The sequence below is a fragment of the Pan paniscus genome, chromosome 3 (genome assembly GCF_029289425.2).
Source record: "Pan paniscus chromosome 3, NHGRI_mPanPan1-v2.0_pri, whole genome shotgun sequence".
Taxonomy (NCBI): Eukaryota; Metazoa; Chordata; class Mammalia; order Primates; family Hominidae; genus Pan; species Pan paniscus.
This window is the reverse complement of record NC_073252.2, coordinates 55,099,170-55,116,188: the sequence shown is the minus strand read 5'-3', so window position 1 is coordinate 55,116,188 and position 17,019 is coordinate 55,099,170. Positions and strand designations below refer to the sequence as shown.

General features: G+C 38.0%; 1 protein-coding gene and 1 long non-coding RNA gene across 3 annotated transcripts in view; one reads left to right on the top strand and one right to left on the bottom strand.

Moving 5' to 3' along the window:
• Positions 1-17,019, top strand: part of PARM1 (prostate androgen-regulated mucin-like protein 1) — a 116,749-nt gene that overhangs the window by 21,827 nt on the left and 77,903 nt on the right. The gene's annotated exons all lie outside the window — the stretch shown is intronic.
• LOC130541433 (uncharacterized) lies at positions 1,101-15,487 on the bottom strand. The gene is made up of 4 exons (XR_008955491.2): positions 15,412-15,487; positions 14,617-14,766; positions 11,890-12,826; positions 1,101-2,500 (listed from the first exon to the last, which is right to left on the bottom strand). It is a non-coding gene; the product is annotated as an uncharacterized LOC130541433 (long non-coding RNA).

Sequence of the window (17,019 nt, the reverse complement as noted above, 5' to 3'; positions counted from 1 at the left end):
TTTGATGAGGAATTTGACAGAACCTAGGCAATTAGCTGGGAGCTGTGTAAATTCAGGAAACCTGATTAACAGATCATAATTCACCTAAGAATTTAGGCTTAAGCCATGGTGGATAAAGTTTCCTTCTAAAAGTGTTTGGCAGTTTGGCTTTAAAAGGAGCACTAGATTAATTCATTCTGTGCTTTCTTGCCATATGACATCATTTCAAAATATAAATTCCATTTATATTATTGAAAATGTATAAGATATGCATAAGTTTATTTTGATTTAACAGGGAGGATAAATGAAATGTTCTGCTAATAAACATATTCCAAATAACTAAGCTTACTCTATATAATGTAGACTGCAGATTTTGAAAAATGAAAAAAAAACTCATTAAAGCTATATTTAGCAGTTGTGGTAAGGTCACTGATAAGCTGCATACCTCCAGTTGTCATCTGTTAAATAAGAGGATAAAATGAGATGATCATTAGTGTCTGCTCTTCTTTATGATCTGAAATGGATTCTTAACCTGAGGCCTATCTAAACATAAATGAACCACAAATGAGCATCAGGAAGCCCACAAAACACCTGAAATTGTATCAAACATTATGTATATATACTTATTTGCATTTTTTTCTTGGATGATCCAAAGATTTTATCCAAGACCTGAACTTTGTGCCCCTAGTAAGGTTAAGAATATCTAACATTCATTCTGTGATTAATTTAACTGTTAAGTGATGTAGCCTTTCTTTGAAAATTCATAAGCCTCCTCAGGATATCTAGTACTGGCTTTAGTTTTTTGTGGCCATAGCTTCCAACATGTAGATCACTCTTGCATGAATTCATCTCACCCTCAGATCACCCTTGAAGGCAGACATTGTCCTCTCAAGTTACAGATGAAGAAATGGAGGAGCAGAATGCTCAGGTATGTCAGTAAACATAGAAGTCAGTTATAGATGTTTTGGCTTCCTGGTCTGGTGCTTTTTCCATTACAGTCCATTATGTACAGTATCATAAAACTTACATTTTAATGCACAAAGCTCAGTATTTTGGAAGCTACTTATGTATGCAAAGGTCTCCAAAGTTTAGACCTCCAAAAAAAACTAATTCAAAAGAAATCAGACTAGTAGCAAGTATGAATTTTAATTTAAAAATGGAAAATACCAGCTGAACATACAGTTCTTCAGTTTCTGCTCTCTAAATTCTAATTTTAAAAATTTATATAACACAATGTGCTTTCTTTTACAGAGCTTTCAGGTGGAACACCTGGTAGTCAGCTAATGTCCCCATTATAGAGATGACAAAAGTCAAAACTCATAGAATTGAGGTGACATGTACAAAGTCAGAGAGAAAAGTGCAGAGTTAGAACTCGATGCTGATCTCATTACTCCAAGTTTGCACTTTTTCATTGTACCCACAGCTGTCTCTGCAGTGTCCTTAGGGCATCAGGGATAGGGGAGGGGTGCATGGGCTGGGAAATATGTTGCCAGGTGAGACCATTTGTATAGACTCATGTGTTGGAGAGGGAACTGTCTGCAAAATAAATGCCATAGTAAGATAAACTATATTCTTTGGAGTCTAGACTTGGAAGTTTTTTCTGAAAGTTCAGAATCTTTCTCCATACCAAGCAAAGGACAAATATATCTATGACCAGCAAGAAAACAACTGAGACTGAAATCTTCCCCAGTTGTAAATGCAGCTTACAACTTTTCACAAGAACATTTTTTGTGAACTTGCATTTATTTTCTTTCCAGGGGAAGACATGGCCTGATTCAAAACAGGGGGACTGTGAGAGAGATTTAGCACAAGAAAGGCTATTGGTGTTCCCTATGTCTTATTGGCTTTTCACAAATTCCCTAGAACCTGAAGCCCAGTATTTACTCTATAATCTTTTGCCAATGTTAAACCTTTTTTCTGAGTAGGTCTATGACTTTAAGTAGCTGGCAGATATTTTTATGATCAGGCTGTACTGCAGGCACATTAGAATGCACTGGGAGATGCATGATTTATATATTTTGATTTTGACTTGTACAAGATTTACATCTGGGCTAAATACATAAAATAATAGAGAGTGGTTTGCCAGTATAAAGGAAAGAATCATTCAAGTTCAGCCAATCTGATTGTATCACCACAGTGGTGGAGGAGCAGCTCAGACAAGTTCTCATTACAGATGTGCCAAGAACTTGGGTTTGGAGGCCCACCTCCCTGCTTTTGAATTACATCTCTGCCATATAGTGGGCAAGGGAAGAGGGAACTCACATTTATTAAATCTAATAAGATGCCAGCCATTGTGTTAGGCACTTCACAGACATTTTAATTTCGGCTCTATACCAGCCCTGGAAAGTTGGTACTACTGGTCTCAATCTCCAGATGAGAAAACAGAGATTTAATGAGGTTTAATAATTTGTCCAAAGCTGCAGAGTTACTGACACCCACATTTGAACTCAGGTCTTTCTGCCAATAAATTCATGTTCTTTCTATTATTCAGCACGTCTTATCTGGGCTTTAATGTCTCCATCTGTAAAATAAGGTCAGTAAGCATACCTTTTAGGACTGCTGGATTACAAGAGATTAATTTACCCAGAACAATCCTAATTACAGGAGGTCTTGGATGAATAGTATTTCTCTCCCTACACTTTGTTCTGGTAATAGCTCTGATTTTGTTGTTTGATTTATTTGTTTGCTAACTTGATTGATTAGAGGTTTTTGTTCTTTTTAAAGATTTGGGCCTACCTCAGCTTTTTCTAAGATGCAGAAGCAAAAAGATGATTCAATATAGAGGTGCCTATATGACATTAGAAGTCAAGGAGAACCAGAATAACATTTTCTTCTTCTGTCATTTGTCTAGAGTAAAGAGCTGCAGGCAGGGAATGGGGTGGTGCTGTTCTGTACCCTGGGAGAGTGTGTGGGGTTGCCAGGTGTCTTCTTAACTGTGCACCAAGACCTTTGTGAACAATTTTAATATTCCTTCCTTAAGCAGCTTCAGGGAGGGATTGAAGCTAGACAACAGCCAAGCTGCACCTTAATAGGCCTGCAGTATTCCAAATGGCCTCTCATTGCAGGCAGGTAGCCCAGAGTGCTGCCCATGCCTGGTGCATGGTAAGGAATGTGGACAGAACTTCATGAGAATTGGTAGGGAATGGCAATATTTTCTTGCCTGTAAATGGCAGACTACTCATAGAGAGGCTTGGGAATAACTACTTATCTCAGAAATAATGATTATTTATTTATTTATACCTTGCTCCCTGCCTGAAGGTGGTGGAGCTCTCTGCTTACAGGTAATAAATAGCATCTAAAACTGCATGTTCCAAGAATAATGGAAAGCATCTATATAAGCCAGAGTGGTTGAAAGGGTGATGACTCTTAATCCTAGGAAGATATTTTGATATTTTTATTCAGCTAACCTTGACTCAGCACATTCGTTGAACTAGGGATATACAAAAATAATTAAGGCACAGCCTTCATCTTTAATGTACTAACAGTCTGGTGGGGGGCCATACATGTGTACTGAGACTATAAGGCAGCCTAGTAGGCTGTGTGCTGGAGGTATGAATGGAGTATAGCAGAAACCCAAAGCAGACCGGGTAACTATTTTACTTGATGAAGAAGTAATATTTGAGTTACTTTCTAAAGGATAAATAGGAACTTGCCAAGCAAAGAAAATGAAAAGCTGGGGGTAGAGGAGTACTCTGACAAAGCATATACAAAGGTCCAGTGTCCACAAGAAAGACTGTGAGGAATTTATGAGGCTCGACCATAAGACAGTAAGACCAGAGACCAAGCTTGGGGCCAAAGTGAAATATCTGGTACTCTGAGAAATGATAGTTAATGGGATTAAGCCCTAGCACTGCCATTTCTAGAATGTGGCTCTGAAGAACTTACTAAGTCACCCTGAATCTTGTTTTTCTCATTTGTAAAATGGGCCTAATAACAGTTCCTATCTCTGAGAGTTATGAGGATTAAGTCAAAATACCCCTTTGGACAATTCTAGCACATGGCCATGCTCAATAAATGCCAATTCTTCGTAGTATTTTTAGTAGCAATAGTCAATTTTATAATAAAATCAATAGCACTACATAAGAACATAAATAATGTTCACATTAGGCTTCTCAAGAGTCTTTTTAAAGAAAAAAGATCTAGAATAGGGCTATCCAACACAAAACTCTCTGTAATGATGAAAATGTTTTCTGTCAGTGTTGTCCAACTTATTAGTCATTATCTGACTGCTATATCAGACTACTGAGCATTCGAAATATGGCTAGTGCAATTGAGGAACTGAAATTTTCATTTTATTTAATTTAAATAGCCATGCATCTTAGTGGCTATCGTATTAGACACTAGAGATCTAGATTTATAAAATCATAAAATGTTTTATCTGTGAAAGATGTTAGAAATTGATATAAAGCTCTTATCCTCCCCCCATCACTATTTTACAAATATCTCTCAGAGGGAAATTGATTTGCACAGGGTCACATAACTAATGACAGACCTGGTGCTAGAACCTAGCAGCTCTTCTGGCATCCTAAGCAAAGTTCTTATTATCCTGAAGTCTGATTAGATTATTATTTCCACCTTAGAGAGTGTCTATTGCAAATACATCGTGGGTTCTGATGTTCCACTCAGCCACCTTTCCTCCCCTCACCATGCTTATTTCTACTTCTTGTTTTAAATAATATAATATGCATGCTGCATCAAGTAAATCCCAAGTAATCCATAACTCACTGATAGATATTTTAGTTCCTGCTCATGGGAACGTTTTATATCAGCAGCAACTCATTTAGTACAAAATTCTCAGCACCATTATTTTCATAACTAGTATTTTGTTGTTTTTGTTGTTATACTATTATTAATTTTTGTTACTTTGCCTAAGTATTAAACTTGTATCAACAAGAATATTGATCTTTTTATAGCACTTACAAAACATAAATTCAGATTATTCATCATTAAGAAAATAGGATGATCAAACCATTTAGCAGAGTCATCAGTTAAGAAGGATTGATCAGAGCACTATGGGAATATGGCAGAATAGGAAGTACCAGTTTCCCCATCTAAACAACAATTGCAGTTGCAGAATCTGTCTGGTCTATTTTGGAATTCTGGAATCTATTAGAATGATTGTAACTTACAGGGAAAGGATTGGTAATAGTAAATTTTGGTTAATTTCAGCTTGCAACATGGCAGCAGCTACCCATTTTCCAGCCCCATGGCAGACAGTTGTGCACATTTCATATGTAACTTGCAGGCAGTTTGTAGGAGCCAGGGTGAGCGAAAAGAATCCTACAAAAACTGGAGATATATATTCTGATTGCTGATTGCTGAGTCTAATCTTTGAGGTGCACACATATAGGAGGAAGCCATTGTTGCACCCCTTTCTTCATGTTGCAAGCCTTTCTCCCTTTGGGTAAAGCAAGTTCCATAAGATCTAAAGGACCAGTGCGCTTTCATTTTATTTTTTCTTCTCCTCCTCCTCCCACTTTATTTTTCTCTTCTTCCCCTTTGGGGAGACAGACATTTAAAGTCTAAGACTTATAAAAACAACCACATATATGGGGGCATTTAGAAAGTCACAACATATGCTCAGGGAAAGGCAGTCTTAAAAACTAACCGAGAAGACCTTAAGTTTACATGTTGGGCTGATCACCAGCACTGACACAGCCTACAGCAATTAAAAAACAAAAGCAACAATTAGCAAACCCTGGGGAAGGGGAAGAATCTGATTTCCAAAATCACTATATTATTATATTCAAAAGTCCAGTATTCAACAACAACAAAAATCACAAGACACAAAAACATAGGAAAGTATGTGTGGCCCATTCAAAGGGAAAAATAACCCAATAGGAACATACCTAAAAAATACCCAGTGGAAGGTCTACGGTACAAAAACTTTAAAACAATTGTCTTAAAGGTGCTCAAAGACACAGCACTTTGGGAGGCTGAGGCGGGTGGATCACAAGGTCAGGAGATTGAGACCATCCTGGCTAACATGGTAAAACCCCGTCTCTACTAAAAATACAAAAAAAAAAAATTAGCGGGGCGTGGTGGCAGGCCCCTGTAGCTGGCAGGCTGAGACAGGAGAATGGCGTGAACCCGGGAGGCGGAGCTTGCAGTGAGCCGAGATTGCGCCACTGCACTCCAGCCTGGGTGACTGAGCAAGACTCCGTCTCAAAAAAAAAAAAAAAAGATGCTCAAAGAACTGAAAAGTGATGTGGAGAAAGTCAAGGAAACAATGTATGAACAAAACAGAAAGATTAATAAAGAGAGAAAAAACCTAAAGCAAAACCAAAAGGCAATTCTGGAGCTGTGAAGTATAATAACTGAAATAAAAAGTTTGCCAGTAAGATTCAAAGACAGCTTTGAGCAGACTGAAGAAGGAATCTGTGAACTTGAAGACAGGACAATGGAAATTGTCAATTCTGGAGAAAACAGAAAAAAATATCAAAGAAAAGTGAGCAGAGTGTAAAGAATCTGTGGGATATCATCAAGCAGACAATTATACACGTAATGAAAGTCTCGGAAGGAGAAGGAAAGAGAAAAGGGAAGCTAGATTATTCAAAGAAAAAATGACTGAAAACTTTCCAAATTTAATGAAAGACATGAATATAAACATTCAAGAAGCTCAACAAACTGTAACTAAAATGGACTCAAAGAGACCCACACCAAAGCACATTATAATCAGACTGTTGAAAGCCAAAGACAAAGAGAGAATCTTGAAAGCAGCAAGGGAGAAGCAACTTGTCACATATAAGGGATCCTCAATAAGATTATCAGCATATTTTTCATTCTAAACTTTAGAGGCCAGAAAGCAGAGGGCTGATATATACAAAGTGCTGAAAGAAAACACACAAACAAAGCTGTCAACCAAGAATCCTATATCTGTCAAAACTGTCTTTCAAAAGAGGAGAAATTAAGACATTTCCTGAAAAACAAAATCTGAGAAAGTATATTACCACTAGACCTGCCCTAAAGAAATGCTAAAAGAAGTCCTTTGAGTTGAAATGAAAGAACACTAGGCAGTAATTTGAAGACATATGAATAAATAATAAAGATCTCAATAAAGGTAAATACATGAACAGTTATAAAATCTGGTAACTTTTACACTTTGGTTTGTAACTCCACTTTATGTATTTTATATGATTTAAGAGACTAATGCTTATTTTTAAAACTATTATCAGTTTTAAAATCAGTCTTATTTTAACTTTGGTTTTTAATTCTACATTTTGTTTTCTACATTATTTAAGAAATTAATGCATAAAAATTTGTTTATACCTTTGGACCCACAATGTGTAAAGATACAGTTTTGTAATATCAATAACTAAAAAGAGGTGGGAGTGGAGCTGTATTGGAGCAGAGTTTTTGTATGTTATTGAAGTTAAGATGTATAAATTCAAATTAGGATGTGATAACATTAGGATGTTAAATGTAGTACCATAAGAACCACAAAGAAAATAGTTAAAGAACATACAGATACACAGAAAAAGGAGAAAATAATTAATGCACTTAACTGCAAAAAAAATCAACTAAACAGAAAGGAAGACAGCAATGTAGGAAATGAGGAACAAAAAAAGCTATAAGGAATATAGAATAGAAATAAAATGACAGAAGTAAGTCTCTTCTTATCTGTAATTATTTTAAATGTAAATGGTTTAAACTGCCCAGTCAAAAAACAGAATGAGATAATGGATTTTATAACAATGTGATCCACCTATATACTATCTACCAGAGACACTTCAGATCTAAAGACGCAAATAGGTTAAAAGTGAAAACATGGAAAAAAGTATGCCATGCAAACAAGAGAGCAGGGGTGAATAGGTAGGCCAGTTAGCAAAAGAAAAATACTGTTTTATTCCATTTATTTGAGGCACCTAAAGTAGTCAAATTCATAGAAACAGAAAGTAGAATGGTGGCTGCTAAGGGTTGGGAAGAGAAAGAATGAAGTGTTATTCTTTAATGGGTGTAGAGTTTCAGTTTTGCAAAATGAAAAGAGTTCTGGAAATGGATGGTGGTGATGGTTGCTCAGAAATGTAAATATACTTAATGCCATAGATCTGTACACTTAAAAACAGTTAACACATCTTAAATTGTAATCCCCGCATGTCAAGGCTGGGACAGGTGAAGGTAATCAGATCATGGGGGCAGTTTCCCCCACACTCTTCTCATAAAAATGAGTGAGTCTCACAAGATCTGATGGTTTTATAAGCGTCTGGCATTTTCTCTGCTAGCACTCACTCCATCCTGTCACGCTGTGAAGAAGGTGCCTGTTTCTCCTTTGCCTTCTGCTATGACTGTAAGTTTTCTGAGGCTTCCCCAGCAATGCGGATCTGTGAGTCAATCAAACCTCTTTCCTTTATAAATTACCCAGTCTCAGATATTTCTTCATAGCAGTGTGAAAAAGGACTAATACAAATGGTAAATTTTATCTTACATGCATTTTACTTCAATTTTTAAAAATGTGTTATTTCTTAAAAATGTATATTAAACCCAAAAGAATTCAACATACGATTCAAACAGATACTTTTAGGTAATGTTCTTAACGGCATTATTCTCAATAGCCAAAATATAGAAATAACCCATGTACATCAGCAGATAAATAGATAACCAAATATGGTATATACATGCAGTGAAATATTATTTAATCATGAAAGGGAATATAGTTCTGATCCATGCTGTAATATGGATGAACTTTAAAAACATTTTGCTGAGTGAATGAAATCAGACATAAAAGGTCGCATATTATAGGATTTCATTTATATGAAATATCTAGAATAGGCAAGTCAAAGAAACAGAAAGTAGATTAGTGGTTGCCAGGGGCTAGGGAGAGGAAAGAAATAGGAGTGATTGCTTAATGGTACAGAGTTTCTGTTTGGGATGATTGAAAAGTTTTGGAAATAGATAGTGGCAATGGTTGAACAACATTGTGAATGTAATTAATGCCACCCAATTAAGCTCTTAAAAATGGTTAAAATGGCAAATTTTGTAATATGTTTACATATTATAAAATTTACAAATCTTTCTACGTGCCAAAAAATAAAAATAAAAATGGGATAATCAGGTGTAGACAAAGACAAGATCTTTGCAGCAATCATTGTAGTTAGTTATCCTTGAACTAAGGCAAATGTGCTAATGGGACTGTTGTACCTGATCTACACAAATGTATCTCTTCCCTTCTGCAGAGAGAAATATCAGTCTTTAACTGCAAATGACCCTCGCTAGGGAATGGTGCGTGGTGTCAGGGAGTTTGAGTGGACACTGAAAGTTTGCTGCCTCATTCTCCTTAAGACATGGGCATGGTTGTGTAGGAGCAGGGATGGATAGCTAAGGAAGAGAGGGACAAGTCAATTAGCATTATATTCACAGTTCAAATAATACTCTTCTTTTATGGGAAGGAGCTATTAATACTTAGCTCTTGCCCTCCTGAGCACTTACCAGTGAGCTCTACCTGGAGAACAGCATTCACAATCTTAAACTTGGTTTTAGCCTGGCCTGCATGATTGATGAGGTCACATTAGTCCCCCCACTTCAGACACACTGTCACGTTAAGTTCCTAGAACATTCCTGCAGGCCCTGCTTTCAGCATTGGTCTGTACTTTTCCTCTTTTTAGCGAGTTTAGCTAATGCTTACTCAAGTCTTCAGATCATTTGCAAATATTGCTCCCTCAGATAAGCCTTCGCTGACCTCTACTCTTAAAAAGTAAATCAACTCCTTCCACACCTGGCAAAGCACACACACACACACACACACACACACTCATTGCATCCTTCCTTGATCTTTTGTTTATGATTCTCTTCACAGCTTTTAATACACTTCATTTTTATTATTATTTGTTTAATATCTATCTCCTCCTTAGACTATAGGTTCTATGAGAGTAGAAACCCTATCCCTAGGGTCTAATCTGTTCCTAGACATTTAGTAGGAGCTTAGTAAATATCTATTGAATTAAAACATAAGTAAATAAAAGAAAAACTCTATTAATAGGTAGTGACTAGCAACTAAACACAATGAATAATTTTTTGTTAAGTGAGTAAATGGAAAAATTACCTGTCCTTATAAGAAATCTAGGTTAGTTTCTATTTCTCTTGAAAGTTTAGGAATAGACTTGCCTAAAGACCAAGAGCTAGAAAGAGACTGAGACTCAAACAACTAAAGTAAAATAATTAGTAAATTTGTGACACTTTGTTAATATGACTGTTAAGAAAAGTCCAATGTTTAACACATGAGCAAAGTAAGCTCCTCTTCACTCATTCCACCCCCTAGATTCCAGGAACAAGACAGTTTGCTTCAACCTTCCAGTTCATCATGGATGAGGGGCATTGTTCTGAAGTCAGTTCTCACTGATAAATTGTGGAGTAAAAATGTTTTTAATAACCTTTTTTTGTATAAAGGAAGTAAGTTATTTGAGACTGAAAAACTGTTTCTTAGTTATTAATACTATCTTCAGGTGACTTCTGCGCAGATAGTCTTCAGAAGGTCTTTTGCTGAACTAGATGATGGCATGCAGATGCATAGCAAGAAGAAGTGGGGATCTGGGGTACAGATGGGCTAGAGCAGGTGGATTCCGGAAACTTCCTGGGCAAGTGGAGGATACAGGTGCTGTCCTTCCTTTGTAAAAGGGCAAAAACTGATATTAGAGGGGATTTTCATTAACTTGTGCTCTGTTATATGTGATGTAACTTTCTCCTCTTTTCCTTTCCCCACCTTCCCGTATGAAATCTTTAGTAAAGTTCTTCAATAAAGCCTTGAGAGGTGGGTTTCACTTTTGAGATATGAAGAATCCTGCTGTGAGGTTAATGAGCAAAAGTTGCCACATCAAAAAGTCATCTCAAAAACATGACTGTGTGATAAGAAGAATACTTCGCTTCTATGGTATTCTTTTCAAAAAATCATGGCCCATCTAATCATGGGAAAAGCATCGGACTAACCCAGACTGGGGGACATTCTCCCCAGTACCTCACCAGTGATTCTCAAAAGTGTCAAGGTGATGAAAACAAGGAAAGGCTAAGACATCATTATATACCAGAGTAGACTCAGAAAACATGCCAACTGAATGCAACGGAGTACCTAGATGAAATCCTGGAACAGAATGAGGGCATTAATTTTAAAAACTGGTGAAATTCAAATAAAGTCTAGATTTTAGTTAATAGCCATCTACCAATGTTGGTTTCTTAGTTTTGATGAGTAAGATGTTAACAATGGGAATAAGTGGGTGAGGGGGCACATAGCAACTTTTCTATAAATCTAAATTCATTCCAAAATAAATAGTTTATTTAAAGGTAAAGCCTCAAAACTAAAATGATCAATTTTGGCTCCTTGCTGAACTTAAGCTCCTTGCTAAGCGGACAGTGGTTGTCGCCAAAGTGCCTTGACCTTTGGCTCCTATTAAACATAGCTATCATGTCAAAAAAAATGTTTTAATACGTCTTAAAATGGCAAGGAAGACTTTATTCAGGACTATTGCAATATGTGTCAAGACTATTTTAAGAGGGGAGAGTGATCAGGCTCAACTCTAAATACCATAAAGACAAATAAGGATTTATCAATGAGTAGAGTGAGGGGGTGAATGGATGGCAAATCACTGGGAGGAGACATCCAGGGTAAGGGGAATTTGCTAAACCAACTGAAGAGGATTCTTGAAGGCAAGCCAAGAACTTATACATCAAAAGTGTGTGGTCAGGAACTTGATCAGATATCAAGGGTGGGGGAATTCTCAATAAAATTACTTGGCAGAATTCTTGCTGAGACTGGACTAGGCAAGCAACAGACAGGACAGGGGCCAAGGTTGAGGCCTGGTCAAGAAGAGGGCGCAGGGGAACCCAGCTGAAATTCAGTCAAGGAGAGGGTCTTTGTCATTATCAGTCACACTGATACTATCTGGTTCGAATTTGAGTGGTGACTATACTACCCACATTCACCTCATAGCTTGACTTGCATCCAGATGATTTGGTTGTATTAATTGTCTTGGCCTGGGAGCAGATTCCACTTAAGATTTCACATTCACCATCTAGAGTTTGGCCATTGGCATTACGAGTGTTGATGTTATTTGAGCCAATTTCCTCCCAAATTGATTGGTTTGTGGTCCTGGAGACAGTAAGCTTTTAGGATTTGGCATGTGATTTTACAGATGATTTGGTACCTGGAATCCACCAAGCCGTTCTTTCTCAGAGCCAAAGCCCTTGAAATATATTGACCTTTCCAGTCAAAAGATCCTTATCCAGGTGTAAGAACTGTAAAAACTTTACATGTAATGCAAACATGAATTCCATAGATCTGCCAATTTAGGTATAGAAGATAAACTACAGAAGGACTTTATTTTCCTCTGGGCCAGTCCAGCACATTAATTCACATTAACATATTCAGGTAAGGAAGGCTTGGAAAAAATTAATAAGCTCAGTCTCCACTTTGCGTTATTTATTCTTGGTGCAGAATGTACGGTTTTGTTTGTTTGTTTGTTTGTTTTGTCATTTGGGTAATTCGTGGAGCAGTATCTCTCCATGTAAAGTCAAGTGACAAAATGAGGGCAGCCAGGCAATTTCAAACAGAACCAGTTTTGTTTTTTTGGCCTGTATTCTGACCTAAAATAATCCACACAATAACCCCATTTCTTCACCTGACTTTGGCTCTGGAGACACCTTAGAGTTGTGTCTGCAGAGAGACAGATTGCGTCATGGAGAGCACCAAAGCAGAGGCCTTGCTGGGGTAAGGCCCTTGAAGGCTTATAGTGGCACATCGGCTGGGCTAGTGAAAACAAGTTCAAAGTTGGTTGGGCTTTTTTGTTTTGTTTTGTTTCAGTTCCAAAAAAAATTTTCATAGGCAAACGCATTCTGACTCTTCCAACTCCATAAATAAATTCTGAAAAGACATGAAAGAAGGTCACAAAATCCAACCAAATACATGCCTACCTGTAAAGTCTTGTTCTGCTGTCATTTAACTTGTGGTTTTTCCTTGGGGAATCTTTTAATATAGGGAGAAGGTGAAACCATGGTTAAAATATTTGGCAAAATGTAACCATTATTAATAAGCAACACATAGACAGATTGTTAGCCAATACCTCAATGCTTTGAGGTTACTTAAGTATCCCACCAGCACAGTGGTAAAATGGCAAACACAGAATTCTGTTGCCTTAGAAGAAGCTGACCAGAAAATATAAGTGTTTCATTATTTCTGAAGTGTTTGCAGGTTCCTCCCCTTTTCATTTTCCTTCTTGCAAAACTTTTTAATTCTAGCACCATCTCTTAGCCAGCTTTTAAAATAAAATTAATATATGTTTATGACTTCATTTCTTTTCAACAGTTTATGATATTTAAGGACAAGCCAACCACAGTTTATTTATAGAACTTGATCCTATTTCTGTTTCTTATTTTGTCTCCTGGAAAGCAGAGGAAAGAGCTCTAAATTTGTCAGAGAAATTAGACATTGAACTTTACTTTCCCCAACTTCTACAAATAAACTTGAGCATTTGTTTCAAGATAAAATTAAGATTAAAAAATTATATCATTTGAAAATAAGATTACTAAAACATTAGGTCTAGATAATTAAATCTGTACAGGTCAGGAAATATAAAAGTTGATTATTCTGATTTTAAGCATTATTGTTTATAAGGATGCTGTAGTCTCTAATAAGACTTCAGCACTTCCTGAATTCTATACCATTTCAACTTCAAATGAGATTTAAAATTTTTACATGTCACACCCTGGTTATTTGTCAGTGTGCATGGAAGAAGAAAGAGGAAGGGAAAATAATTCCGGAACTTAATTAATTGTGAAACCAGCCTCAGCCCCTGGATGTGGTCTTGTTGACTGCAGAGATAAGGCGGTTTGGGGTCAGTTGTCTATTGTGCTTTCTTTTGCCAATGATCATTCTATTCATTCACTCATTCATTGCATTTTTTATTCATTCATTCAGAACAAATGAAAGAACTTTTCCTTTTGGCCATTTACTTCTGTTTCCCTTTACTCAAAGGTAGCAACACACATGATGAAACTTCCTTGAACAGAATTAAAACAAGCCTGAGTTTTGGAAGATGTCAAAATTAAATTCTAGAAATACAGGTAAATCTGTAGGATTTTTGGGTTCCAGTCATTCTGAGAATAGTGGTGATTTCCCATTGAAAGTAGGCTATGGGCTGGTTTGCCAGGGTGGTTTATGTTCAAAAATGGAAATAACCTTCTGACAGAGAACCAGAATGGACTAAATACAAGCACATGGTAAACCAAGTTTTGGCTGCTTCTCTCTCCTTGCAGGTGGATACTGTGAAGGTAGGTGATGGTGTGTACACAGGGCTTCTCCTGGCAATGAGGGAGAGGGTGCGGAAGGGCAGCCGACATCCCCTGCTCTTTCTCACTTACAGAAGTACCCAGAGAGAGCCAAGCTCATGGGTCCCTTGTCGTTGTGTTGGGGGGCAGCTGTCTAAAGCCCTTTTGTGGCTGTGTTAAGCAGTTTAAAGAGGGTTTGTAGGCACTTAGAGGGAAAGCATGAACCCAAATTTCTGTTTTAACATGTAAGAAGGGACTTAAATGCCAGAAAATATAGTACAGCACTCAGAATGTTGTATCACCCAAGTTGCAGACAAGCAAATCTGAATGTAGTTACCACTCCATTGTATCCAGTGCTAGGACATGTGTCTTGCCTTCCAAACTCACCCAGTGGTCCTCTGTAGTCAGAGGAAGGCAGAAAGGGCACACAGTCTCACATTTCATGAGGAGAGCTAAAGGGCCCATCTTGCTGTGAAACAGTCAGTGTTGCAAGAGGAATGATGCGTCTGGAGGCATAGCTCTGAGGCTGTCTCCTTTCTTCATCAGGCAGGGGAGGCAGAGAAAATAAAAGTTAAAAGACTGAGTAGTGTTGCAATGAAACTAAATACCTCGTGAGAAGGCAGGTGTCTTTGTTCCTCTCCCACCTTGGGCAGCTGGGCTGTTCCTTCTCTTCTGGGTGCTCTCAACACCTTACTATCAGCTATCACCCAGCAGATAAGAATAAAGTAGCCAAGGAGCAACAGGGGTTTTGTTTTTCACTGTTTTTGAGATTGTAGAAATTGATAGCGCACTGCACTCTCATCTTGAGATCTGTGGGCTGAGCTCCCAGGGTTCTTAACATGGGCCAACTTAGTCTGGATGCAACCTTTTGTTATTGTCTAAGTCACTGGCAGATTTAAAAATCACAGCGGTTCACAGCCAGATGACCAGCCTAGGGATGAAGGCGGGGCAGGGGGCAGTCAGTATCTCCACTCACATGTCATCTAGTCACGATGCAGAGGTTGAAACACTGAGTTAAAGGAAGCTTATCTTCATATGAAGAATTAGAGGCCACACCTCCCTAAGCTAAATTTAGAAGTGTTAGTATGTGAACAGGAGGTATACAGTATCTCAGGTTTCCTGGGGCACCAGCCAGATAAGACATTCCAGATAATTCTCTTCCATGCCTAACTTGTGCCTCACCAGTCAGGCCAGAGGAGGCACTGCAGAAGGAGCTGTCCTCTTGTGTGGCTCTGTCCTTCTTTTCAAGTTTGAGGGGGTTGTGGACCATGTGAGGCTGGACAGCTCACATGTCAGCCGCCAGGCTCTTAGTTACAGACATGGCAAACTTCCATCATTTAAGCAGTGGCACGGATGTTGTGGAGAAATCCCAGTGCTCTAGCTGTGTGGCAGAGGGAAGGGCCAGGTCTATGAGAAAATAAAATTATTCTCAGCCTCTCTCCCATATTCCAGTAAGTCTAGATTGAGTAAAACATCTAATCTAACTGTGATAAATAGCTATTCAATTGCCTGGCACATGGATTGCCTGCTTTATAGATTTTACTGAGCATGTTTCAAATCCAGAGACTCTCTCTTACCCTGGTAAATGTCTACCCAGGCTGCTTCCAGCCTGCCTGCATGTGTTCAGGGCAGCAATTTAATTTTTATGTTATCATAAGCTAAACCTAATCAGGAGGCAAATGTTCTCTGACTAATTTAGCTCTGTTTTCCAGAGCAAGAGATAAATACCTTAGAGTGAGAGGCAATATAGAGTTGTGGGAGCCAGCACAAAGGAATCAGGGGCCTAGTATGAGTCCTGGCTCTGCTCCTTCTTCACTCAGTGACTTTGAGATAGTTTCCTCACTCCTGGATTTTAGGTTTCTCATTGGAAATGAAGCTGCATGAGCATAGTGGGGAACAACAGGAGACCTAAGGACTGAGAAGTGAGCATTTGGAGGCAAGTTGCTTACTATGTTTCATCAAGATACCCCTTCTAAGACACTGTATTAGTCTGTTCTCACAGGGCAAATAAAGACATATCCAAGACTGGGTATTTATAAAGAAAAAGAGGTTTAATGGACTCACAGTTCCACATGGCTAGGGAGGCCTCACAATCATGGCAGAAGGCGAAGGAGCAAAGGCATGTCCTACATGATGGTAAGCAAGAGAGTGTGTACAGGGGAGCTGCCCTTTATTAAACCATGAGATCTTGTGAGATTTATTCACTATCATGAGAACAGCACAGGAAAAACCTGACCCTGTGATTCAATTACCTCTCACCTGGTCCCTCTCACGACACATGGAGATTATGGGAGTTATAATTCAAGATGAGTTTTGAGTGGGGATACAGCCAAATCATATCAGATTTTTTTTAAGCTTTTATTTTTGCTTTTACCACTTTAAAAATGAGATGTGTTTCACAATCAATGGCATATCCTATTTTATTAACAGCATTTTGTGTCACTCTTAAGACTACATAAAATAACAAGTGTCTGATAGTTGACACTTTTTAGATTTGATGAAATACAGTCATGTTTTTGTTTCTGAGCTGACTTTGTTTATCTGAAAATAAAGCATGAGAGTGAGGCAAGTCCTCAGATCTCCTTCCTCTCTGAGATTCTGAGTCTTGCTTTGCTGAATTGCACACTCCATCACCTACTTGCACTAGTGGGGTTAATGAGGAGCTGGCTTAACCTTTTAATACCTTACCTCTGATCCCAATCTTTTCCCAGCCTAGTCTAGACTCTTCTTTCTAGAAGAAAGTTTTCAAGGTTTCTGAGAAGTTCAAGGTATTGGGACACATTCTTCCTG